The following is a 12,532-nucleotide window of genomic DNA, read 5'->3' as shown; positions in this document are numbered from 1 at the left end:
ATCCAACAATTTATTTACCACAGCAACCCAACTCCTAGTAGCTCAAGAGTCCTCACGCATAGCAAAAAGAGCGAATAATTGCTCTCGCTGGACGCCGACTGCTGACACGATGAATAATTAGTAACGCTAAAACGCTTCTGACATAACAATATTTACGATTTTCCGCGAAGAAGTGTTAACATAAATATTAATAAAAACGCTTTCGCAAACAGCACGACGACAATGTACGACCGAGACCTCGCTTTTTCAACCTACAATGCTGGCCTCAAGTCCTGGCAGCTGTGGAAAGGTCCCCATAGCTTGGCACACCGGTGAGAAAGTCACCCTCGGTCTCGCGGTCAAGCTCGGCAAGCGTAAAATGAGCGGAAAAAACAAAACCCACATCGAGTGTAGTTGGAATGGTTGGGGTTCGGCTGGACATTGGAGAAAACTGTTCGCAAGGTAAAGAACGACCCGAGGACTGTTTGTCGAATTTGTAGTACATTCCCGACACTCTTGGACACCCCTACCTTACTCTCACGAAACTCCCGCACTATTACTAGACTGAATTAATTAGTCCAACCGATGGCGTCGTATAACAAACGATCTTGATGTAACATCGGCACGACAACCGTCTGGTTTTGCTGTACTCCCTGCGAACGGTGAGTTTGTTCGCGATATCCCACCCATCGGGATCAAATCACTGCCGTATCTTAACCGCTGTACGTGAAAATGGTGAAAATGGTTAACCAGCGGGCGAAAAGGGGTACGTCCAGAAACGGACGACAGTGGCCATAATTTCATCGCACGTTCCGCAACGAAAGGGTTAGATTTTTCAATTAAATACAAAACTGCACTACCGGTCGGTACCTGATGTAGGCGCTGACCTGGCTGACGATGGCTTTCATGTGTCGATCATAAATCACCTATACACACACAAACATCCAGTAACACCCAGTTCTATTTTGTTGCTTCAACTAATCGTAGTACTGGTTCGTGTGAACGGGTTACGCCTCAACACGCGATGGTATTTAAAATTCATAGCCTATTAAATATAATTCAATTTTTATCTATCATTCAACCCTTAATGAAACACAAGCGGGAGGAGGATTTCTGATCAGGGTGTGCAGCGATGCCGCTTGATATTATAGAGGGAAGACTGGGAGGAACTGAAACTTTCTCAGCCACCCTCCAAATCACTCATCATAATGTTTGATTAATTGACTTTTTTTAATGGGTGAGATTGTTAAAGAGTACAGTATTGGTTGATAAATCGAGACTAAAACAAAAAATCATGAATGAGTTTAACACATCTTCTGCTTTCCTTTTATTAACAATTTGACAAACAAATGACGTGCAGAGTATTTTATTTATTTTTAAATATTGCTACAAAAACATTTTTCTTTACATTATAAAATAGACCTCTGTTATCAAAACAATCTGTAGATTTTTTTAATTACTTTGTTTATGAATAAATGATCTCAAAAAAATGAGCTGGACCGTTATTTTCAACCCCTAGTATGAAATGTTTCCTTCCGGGCATGGTTTCGCTATTCCTCAACAGGTGGCAGCACTCAAAGCAACTTGAAATTTGAATATGTTGCTGCGCGAGGTTTTTACGTGAATTTTACATAGTTTTTAAAACAATTCCCGATAAAATTACATTGTACTCATTGTAAAATGAATAAAATTTTAAATCAGTGCTATTAAAATGTTTTGATTGAAGAGGAATGTTCGTATGAAACAACTAACAACAGCAGCAACTAATGGTATCGAGGCACCAGTCGATCTGCATACTTGTGCCCAGTGGGGTGTTGTGATGCTAGGGGCTGGCCTCCGGTCTTCCAAAGCTTAAGGCCTCCATATTATGCTATAATCCGCCACAGACCTTCCTACCATTTCTGTATTTCAGGATATTACCTTTAGCTAAAAAATTATTCCTGCGTATCAACTTATCTTTGCGCTTTTTATTACGTAAACACTAAAACAATCATATTATTATCTGTGAGTCAAAAAAAGTATTTGTCTCACGCGGGAATCGATAACCGTCTTCAATTCATATAAATACCTACCAAAATCTACTTTACCGATTAAATATTAATCTTGTGTCGCTTCGGCGCGAAAAACCTTTCAAGTCCGCACCCGGAACCGGAAGGTCGTTACTTTCCCACACAACTTCCTACACGCATCAGCAAAGTCTGTTTTCCCGCTCAAGGCTCAAGAATTCTCAATAAATCTCATCCTCGTTGTCACTCTCAGCGAGCAGCAACAGTAGCATAGCATTCGGACCTTTCGGCCTCCCGGTCCGATAATCGAAATCGCTTCGTACCTTTGCGTGTTATCACAGCCAAACGGATTGTTTCCCGTTCGTGCAAACCCCACCCAAACTGGTAAACAATAATTAAAAGTCAATTGTTCGTATCCGAATGAAACATTAGACGAAAAAAAAGTATATGGACCACTCCGACACCCCGTAACATACGCTTTACTGCTGCAGTCTCTGTCTCTCGCCCTACCGAACTTAATCACTGACAATCGATTCGTCGAGGGGTTGATCGTGCGGTGTCTCTTGTGTGTCTGTATGTGCGTGGCATAATACCTTTGTGCCTTCTAAATTACTGGCACACTTCCACGGGGAAGACTTCGGCTCCCTTTTCCATGTTCGCGCGTGTACCGGTGCTTCTGCTGTTGGTGGTAGTTGGTGGTTCCCACGCCAAAATAACGCAACACTTCAGATCCGACACAGTGCATTATCTGTTTTCGGTAGTCTTTGTTGGTGGTTCTCACCCCTGGGCAAGAATTATCACTCAATGTAGCTTTAGAGCTACAGTGAAGGACAGATTTTTACGCTCTTTATTTTGAAACTCCGTGCAATAGTTGGGCTTTGGGCTTTGGGAGATAATAAAAATGCTACAGTAATTCTCAGTTGAAATATGAGATAAGGACATATTTTAAAAACTTAAAAACTAAAATATAATTCAATCGAGCATGATCAGGATAACTAAACAAACTGATAGAAAATACCCCGACAATTTAGTTTATAAACACAGTCACATGTGATGACTGCGTTGACCATACGGCGCAAGCCGTCATACATGTTATTTAAAAACATAAATTAAATTAATTAAAATTTATTTCATAGAAATACTTGCTGGAACTTAACAATTGATGTCAGTACATACATCGAGTTTCAATGTTTTAAAACAAAAGACTTTAAAACTATCACGACAGTCCTCTAGTACAGGCAACAATGGCGCTGGTCTTCACATGACAGGACCGGAGCTCAATACTCGTTTAATACATTTTAACATTTTAATATCCAACCAGATTCCTCCCTATTGTGACCTTTTAAAAAAGAAGTTTATTCAACATAAATTATTTATTTTGATCCAGCAAAAGTTGGTAGCGCACTGTATTATCCTGCAGTGAAGATGCATTTACCTACCGAAACTGTGAGTAAAAAAATATAAATCTCATCCAAAGGGACGAAAGTAAAACCCCTCCGACATGTATTGTCTTGTTCACGTTCCCAGGCTTTTTGGCAAGCAATACAATAAAATCGGTACCATTCCCCTCCGCCCAAGTGCGTTTAGCATTTAGCTTACCAAAAGTTACTCACTAATCGATCGAACGAGTACGAAACAATATTCTACTTGTGTGCTGCTTTCCCTCACGCATCGCGAACTCCATTGTTCGGGGGGTGATTGTTAGCAGACAATTGCATTATGTTATAACTGTAGTCTAGCTTTACACCACCCAACCACCAACCTTTCCATCCATTATCACTGGCGTTAACGCTGGCTGAAGACTACCACCACCAGTTGTAGGCTAAAAAGGGGTGAAAAGTCCTTATTGTTCGTAATAAAAAAAACGGTTGTTTGTTTTTTAAATTTGAAAATTGTGCGTACTGTAAACATGATTACTGTACCGGTAACAAATAAACACACCAGCAAGACACTAAGTGTCAGTGCTTGTGTCAAAACGATCTGTCAAAAAGGATATGTGACGTAGTAGAATTTAAATTCAAATATTGCGGTTCATAGGATCTGAATTTCTGCATACTTGTTTACTGTTGTTTGTTTACTGTGGCGTAACGACCGAAATCTCTCGCATTTGACGGTATATGAATATTTATACCACTTGTACAACACCAAAACACGTCATGGAACTGTATGGCGACTGGTTTTTTTTACATCTCCCATATCAGGGTACTCAATTTTACGATTTTCCCAAGGTGGCATTATGAAATCTATCACTTGCAAAGCAAAACCCATCACCATTCGACAGCCTTTATCCATCGCCAACCAACTCGTCTCCCACTTCCCAGACACATCTTTAGGGTAAGAAAAATATGCTACCCACAATCTTCATGCTTTAGATGATGGAGAAGCATAAAAAAGGCACTACTATCGCTTAAAAATGGTCCCACATGCTTCCAACACGGTTGCCAGCAGCAGCAAGTGATAAATATTTATATATTTGTTATAACGCCCGTTTGGAAATGGTTTCGGGGTTGACCGAACCAACCACCGGAACCGGTACACGCACGGCGCACGAGTGTGTGTGAGGAAAATGTCACGCATGCATGAAGAAAGTGGAAAAGGCATGCATTTGTGTGTGGCAAGACAGAAAGCGAAAGCAAAAGGAAGGAAAAAAAAAACATGCAAACGTAACATATAAAACGTTATTGTTTACTTTGAAGAAGTGCTACCGTGCTGGGTGGGGTAGTGGGGAAGGGGGGTTTGAACGGAGCTCGTAAGGACTTGATTCTGCTATCGAAGCGCCCTAATAATCATCATCCATCTCACGGGCACTGGCACGAGTCGATTTTACGATGATTCGGCAACCTTCTGATAATTTATCTTTTTTTTTCTCCCACCCCTTCCCTTCTCGTCCCTTCTTCGCTTCCTCCCTGTCTGACTGGTGCATCACTGGCCCTTTTTTCGACATCAACATCGTAAGTGGTGATGTGGAAAATATGTTACTTAATATTTATGATCGCCACCCGTTTTTCCACCACCAGACTCATCCTTCCTTTCCTTTTTTTTTTTGGTTTGGGGTGGGAGAAAACTCGTCCACACTTCGCACCCCATCGCAGGGGAGGAAAATCGATCTATTTATGGGTGTATGTGTGTGAGTAAAAAACGCACACCGTGGGATTATTATCACTTCGACATTCAGCTTTGCGATCTACTCGGTGGGATGAAAGTCACTTTAGGTGTGCAGTGATTCTTATGAATTATAGTTGCACCACCAGGAATCGGTTTCCCGGGAGGTCGTTGGTAGGGGTGGGGAAAAAAGGGACATTTATCCTAACTGTCCACGTCTGGCTCGTTGAGTTGTGAGTGGTTGAAGTACGTCTGCTAGTACCTTATATCGCTTTACACTCACAGACACTGTCAAGTGTGAGAATAAGTGTTTGCCGTTGAGGTCCTGCTGAGTTTGAAATTTGGAAGAATTTATTGATGGTGTTTTTCAGAGGACACACGAGGAGACGAAATTTGATAGCTTTAGTAAATATAGATTGATACAGGGTTGAGGTAAGTTTTGCGATCTAAATAGAAAGTTTTCTTTTCAAGACAGTTTTTACTTAATATTTATAAGCAAGTATTATTGTTATCCCGTAGTTTTGAGGAGTGGTATCTACGTGGTGTAAACCACCAACTAAGTGGTATAAACAAATCTAGTAATCTTGCCGGAATGACTTAAAAAGAAGTAAAAATATTGATTTAAAAACTTGAAAAACCCAACTAACAATTTTTGTGCTGTATAAAAATATTTTTGCCAGAACATGGGTAGTTTAAGTATGATTTAATTATTTATTTGAAGTGTTTGAAAGCAGTGGAAGTGGTTGATAACATGACAAAACTGTAAAGAAAACTCATCTCAACTCAAGATTAATCGACCAACTGTGAGTAACATAAGAGAGTTACAACATTAACATTAAGAATAAATTCATAAGCTTATTTATTAAAAATATTTAAATTAAAAGTTTGAAAAGGAATATAAAGTAACATATAATGTTACGGCCACGGAATTAATCCTTAGGACGATATCATTGCGTTACATTAATTCATCACATCAGGGCAAACAACAGACAACCTTTCATCTTGGCTGGACAATGTAATTTCCTTCAATTTGTTTAATTAAAAAATTTCAATCATTTTCACTCTCTTGTCCATGGCGATTCAATTATGGCTCTCGCTGATTGCGTTGAGAAAATTTTCCCGCTGGAAACCTTTTCCTTAAACAAGCTTACCATGACGAGCTCAAAAGCAAGCAAGAACCGCCATAATTATCATCGCCGTTCCGAAAAGGCCAGCGAATTATGATTGGATTACGACGAAATTATGACATACTTTTGATGGTTTTTCGCCGGATCGTTTCCGACCTTTAGTATCTGGACGACTTTATCCTGTTTCCCCGCTCCCCGCTGACTTTTTGACTCTTCACTTCACGTCGACCGTCACCGTTTTGCTGCTAATAAACAATTCCCAGCGTTCCAGGGTAATATCACTTACTAGTGTGTACGGTTCAAGCCCACTCGGGACGAGAACACAAACACCAACACCAATCACCCAGCACCCAGGATGATTAATACTCCATCCGAGCTTAACTTTCAAGTGTCATACAGATAATGCACTTCGCACACCACTCGATGCGCCCGGCTCAGGGGACGGGCCGGCCTGGCCAACCATTCTCTCACCAGCAGGACATTCCATTATTTTCGCATTATCACTTCGGAGCTCATCGTTTGCGCCCTTCTCAGTTTTCTGTCCCTAACTTCCCTAGCTCTCCCTTCACGCACAGAGCGATTACAGCGTTACAACGTGCCCGTGTTGGGTGTGGAACGCGCTACGAGTACGGTGACATAATCTTGGTAATGATTTAATTAAAAAATCTCTTCACAACTTCATACGATACGGTTGTCGTGTTGTTTTCGTTCCCGACCAAAACACCCCGAAGGACCTTTTGGGAGGAAATTGTTAAAAAAAATGTGAAACGCAGCGGTAGCATATTTTCCATGTTGCATTAGCAATAAATTCTAAGCCGGGCCAATAATCAACTACCATAATTTCGCACGTGGCTCACGATGACGTATGAATGACGCGCAACACACGCCAACAACGCACCGGCACGTGCAAACCGCTGGCCGACCTACGGACTGTGCATTTGCGTTTACGAAATCGAGCATGGAACTGTGAGCTCAACAATCTCCTTCTTTCGCTTGGTTGGGGAGGGTATGTTGAAGCGTTTGGGTGCTCGATTACAGCCTTTTGAAAAACTCGACGATTCGGCTTTGTTTTCGTGCTGTTGCGATGTTTATCTTAAAAAGCCGTAACCATCGCTAAACAACTTGTTTGATAAGCGTGCAAAACGGGGCTGCAAAGTGCTTTTCTTGCCGTTGAGATTTGAAGCATTTTGTGAGCTGCCTAACAGTGATTTGTTTCGCCGGATTTAGGATGATGCTTTATATAGATGAAACTGCTAATTGAAATGTGTGTAGGCGAGCTGCATGGAAGCTAAAATGTCTCCAAAAATGACGAATGTGACGCAATGTCGATTTTAATTATAAAAACAATAAAATCATTTTCTCCATCCAACAACGTGGTATTTGCAAGTCTAGTAAGCCATTCGATGGATGGCATGACCTAACAGGACGTTAAGCCAAGAAGCAGAAGAAGTTGAGTAATCAGTCCTCACTACGACTCGTGTGACAGCCGGCACCGCTGTCTGTTTTACCAACAGAACGCAACTTTGTCCGATCCATCTTGGTGGATTGATTCTCAATTCGATCCTATCACCCTCGCGTTTTAGTCGAGATCGGAGAGATCGGATGAAAATCTAGCCCCGGATACCTTGGAAAACGTTTGTCCCAAACACAATAAACTTAGAAGACGTCCCCTTGCCTTTGATCTGATTTCATGGACTTCAAAGTGACCAATGGTAACATTGGTCACTTTGAAGTCCATGAAATTGAAGTTGACTTTGAAAATGTAGCATAATAAATCATTGTATGTTTAATTCGCATCAGACTGCATATTGTAATTTTGTATTACTACATGTCTCAGAATATACTTTGCCATAATAGGTTTCCAGCTCGTAATGAAGTACCAAAAAAGAAGTACAGAATAGCTGTTTTTCCCTGTACTCTGCTGGCAATTACTCTGATGATCAGTACCAAATTTAAATTTAAAAGAATTCGTTACTGAATTAATATTTTTAATATTATCAGCCCCCATTTTGAAGGTCTTTTTGGACTGCAGGTTCGGGGATCAAAACTTTCCTCTAGTAATTGAGAGCAAGTTGAGTTTGGCAAGCTATTAGATGACCGACATGACCTACCAAGTCGTTAAGTCACTAATAAAAAAAAGTCCTTAAGAGCTTAAACTCTAAGTAATGAATACGGCCAGGCCGTTCTATCGGAAAAAGACTAAAATAATTCATTTTAAACCGTTAATATAATTAATAATATAATGTAATTTTTATAAGCCCTTACTTATTAGCTTATCATTACCAATGAACAGAAAATTAGAACAAAGCCCAATCGCTCCAATTTTTGCGTCGAAACTCATCGCCCAACATGCCCTGTGGAGCTTCAAATTCCCGTCGGCATTTTGGTGCCCTCGCACAGAACGCTCCCAACGGAGCAGCAAAAAAAAAAAAAGGATCAACCAAAAAACCAACACCGACGGAAAAGATCTATCAAGTCACGGAAAACCACGTTTTCCGCCGGAATGTTGCCGTGGGAATAGCTCCGGACGCAAAACTATGCTTTGAGGGGGGCGGCGTGAGAAACTCCTATTTTCCACTCCGACTTTTCAGTTTTCAGTATTCAATGATCGTGCCCCTCAGCCATCCGCCCTTCGCTATTGACCAGTCGAACAGCGGCCGACACCGGATAGGACATTTTTAACTGGCAATCGATTCCGGAAGGGATTGGAAAAAGAAGAAATCTTCTTCTTAAATTAGTTTGCGATTGCTTCCCGAAGCATCGGTTTGGCTCTTGTTTTTAAGTCCCGCCGGTGCTCCGACGGAACAACCTTGTAAACAGGTTGCTGTGTGCAAGTTCCGGCGGCCACACAAACACACACAAACACACACACACAGTGGAACGTTTGACATTTTTATTTTCTACCCTTTACGGCCAACGGCAAACATACATGCAATGCCTCGCCGGCAGCCACCACGAAACGATCGGAAGGAACAGGAAACAGGAGGTCATTCCAGTGCTTACCGGAACCGTAACCGGAACGGTCCTGGATGGCAAGTGGCTGAAGGGAGCAGCTGCCCCATTTCCCTCCGACACAAAGTGCACGCAACCACGAAAAAGGGGACGACCAGACCAGCATATCCTGCTACCGGTTGTTATCTGTCTCCGGTCTTGCGGGACGCGAACGAGCGACCGTTCGGCCAGGCCGCCGGGACCAGTTTTTGAAATCGAAAACCTCCGAAAAGGATATTACGTACGTCCGCAACGCCTTCTCGCCCCTAGCTCACGGTGGCTCACGCTGGAAGTCCGACGGGAAAACAATGGCGGGGGAAAAATGGCTTATAAAAACCACCCAAGTAAGGTCTGTCCCCTTGTCAGGTGAATGGGGTAGGAGCCTCTAGCAGGAATAGAAAGGGGGAGAGGGGGAGTAGAGGGAGGTTACCCGGGATACATAAAGGAAGGTAGCAATCATTTCATTCATTCATCCATCCATTGCAGTTCAGCCGAGCTTTTCGGTGAAAAAGCCCGACCACGTCTGACACTGACTGTTGCGCATTTCGCGCTCGGCGACTATCACCGACCAAAAAAAAAAAATCCGAGCTGCTACGTGTTTTGAACGGAAAAGTGAAATTCGTCCTCCCTTTAGGAAAGCCCGGGAAAACGGTTCTAGTCCGAGTGGGACCGAATCTACACGACACGGTCCTGCTCTACCTTTCACCAAAGGACTCGATTTCCATGCAACAAAGCAACCAAAAACCGAACGTACTGTGTAATGACAAATATCCTTGATATCCTCCGCCCCCTCCCATACCCACCCTCCCGCTCACCAGAGCAGGAAGGAAAAAGGAAGTGGTTCCAGGATCCGTCTCTTTTCCGCACAATTCATCAACACAACTCTCCGGTACGTCCGTTCCGGACACGGCTTTTGCCATTTACCCCAACCGCCAATGGTTCCCCCTACCTCCAGCCCTGCCAGGCTGAGGCAAACTTCCCATATTACCTCCCTCACCTCCCTCTCCACACTCCGGTCATTGGAAAACGCTCTGGTTGCAATACGACGATTGGTGGTTGCTAGGGAAAATTTATAGCTCCGCCCCCTGGTGAAAGGATCAACGCACGGTGGTGTCCTTTTCGCTCGCCCACTGTGCCGTGTCGTGGTCGTGTTGGTACAAGCGTGGATTATCCTCTCTGAACGTCGCAAAACAGAGCCGGGAACTTGGGGCGGAAAAGCGTGAAAAACGAAAATATCCTGCACACGGCTGCTACTAGGAGGAAGGAACCAGAACGTAAAGTTAAATAGGAAATGGATGACGGTTTTCTGCTGGTGGGCAGGTTGGAAAGGAAAAGCGGCAATGTTATTCCTTCACACGCGCTCGTGTGTGTGTCTGTGCTGTTGCTGTTTCATTTTCGCACTCGCTGCGCACGTGTGTGTGTGTGTGTGTGTACAATAAGAGTGGCGGAAAAGCGCATCGAAAGGGAAAACCTCCGGAGGTGCATGCAATACATCGACAACAGTTTTCCCGTGCAACCAGCTAACCAACCAGCGTTCGATCCGGCGCTTCGCATCCTCACCGAAGGGAAGATATTCGGAGCACTTCCGAAAAGGGACTCCCACGGCCACGGGAGAACCCTCCGTCAGGATTATAGTACACTTGACAAGGGGTAGGCGCCGACAGCGAGCGAGCGAGAGTGAGAGAGCGAGCGAGCGAAAAAAAGCGGAACCGGAATACGGGAGGCGCAACGGATAAGGATTTTTGTTTTATCGTGTTTCGCCCACGGGTTTGGAATCCACTTGCACGGTTTTGGACGTACGGTTCGCTGCTGCCAGCGGCAGGAAAACGCACTTAGTTGTCACCACGCGCTACGACCATACGCAAGTTTCGCTTATTCTCTGGTCAGGCAGGCAGATTGGGCCAGGGCTGTGTGTTTTTACTGCGAGTGTGTTACGGTGTTACCGTTCTGCTGGTGTACGGTGAAAATATTTACGAAAGGTGTGTTACGGTGCAGAGAGCGTGTTGTGAGGTGTTTTGTGATCGTATTTTGTGTGTGTGTGTGTGTGTGTGTGGGTCACAGGTGTCACAAAACAGAAGTCCTGACGGGGGCGGGGGATTTATAACAACATCCGTTATGGGAAGCAAATGTTATTGGTTTTGTTGTTTGGAAGTTGGTTGGTGAATTTTGGGTGAGACTTTATCAATGTCAATGTGTGTGAGGGGTAATGGAAACGAACATATAAGGAATAGACGAGAATTTCCAAAAATTGGAAAAGTGTAAAAAAATGCTCAGTTTAGTGATTTTTCAAATATTGAGAGCAATAATTGGTGAAGTTGTACACGAAAATCAAGACCCAAAAAACTCTTTTTCCTGCATTTGGCACCTTAAAAGACATCACCGAATTGATCCTCAAATTGACCTCCTAAGCCTCAGAGACTAATCTCTCTGTGACGTCTCTTTTGCGCCAACTGTTGAGAGGGATAATTGGTAAACTCCAACACTAAAATCCATTTCCTGCATTTCGAACCTTAAAAGTCATCCCCGTTAAAGTTCATTTGATCCTCAAATTGACCTTCTAAGCCGCAGTGTCTAATCTCTCCGTGGTGTCTCTTTTGTGCAACACTTGCAATCCTCTTCCAAACCATTGGTTCAACTGGTTTTATGTAAATTTACCTTCCTGCTCCTGATGCCCCCCTCTCACCCTCCCTCCCTCGCACATAAACACACACAAAACTCCATGTTGCACATGCCCGGTGTGCTGGAGCTAATATTTTAACTCTTTTCCCACGACGCTTTGTACGGTTCTCGTTCGTGGCCGTGTTATCATATCACACCCACTATCGTCGGTTCGGCCGTCCGGACCGGATCTTGGCCGGATTTTCATCCGGATGCAACGGACAAGTACAAGTATCCCGTGAGTCCAAATAAAAACTCGCAGCTCTCAGTGTGGTAACACAGAAAAAAAATAAACGAAGCGTCAGAGAAAAAAGAAACACATGACGGAAGTGTTACCAACGTGGTCGTGGGTCTCTTTCACCCCAATTTTGGGTTGTGTGCGAAATGGGCATATTGGCGTGTGTTGGTGCTACTAAAACACGGGTAAAGCCTGCGCAAAGCGGACGCTTTCAGCTCTGGCAGGTTGGCTGTCTCCCTCGGTCGAGGCCCTTGTCTAGTGGATCGCTCCGCCGGCTAGGGCTGGTCAGCGAGATGCTGGGGAAAGTTACTGAGGCTCAGTTTTTGCTGTTTCCATCGCTGATATGGTGAAACCAACGGGCTCCACGGCTCATCCACGGACGACGAAAAGGGGGTTGGTCACCGCTACTGGGGACGGACCAGGAAATGGAA

General features: G+C 43.6%; 1 protein-coding gene across 1 annotated transcript in view; it reads left to right on the top strand.

Annotated features, from left to right (window-relative positions):
* LOC126561947 (protein bric-a-brac 1-like) overlaps window positions 1-12,532 on the top strand; it is a 182,951-nt gene that overhangs the window by 106,766 nt on the left and 63,653 nt on the right. The gene's annotated exons all lie outside the window — the stretch shown is intronic.

This window comes from Anopheles maculipalpis, chromosome 3RL (assembly GCF_943734695.1).
Source record: "Anopheles maculipalpis chromosome 3RL, idAnoMacuDA_375_x, whole genome shotgun sequence".
NCBI lineage: Eukaryota > Metazoa > Arthropoda > Insecta > Diptera > Culicidae > Anopheles > Anopheles maculipalpis.
Note: the sequence above shows the minus strand (reverse complement) of the source record. Positions and strands in the feature narration are given on the sequence as shown.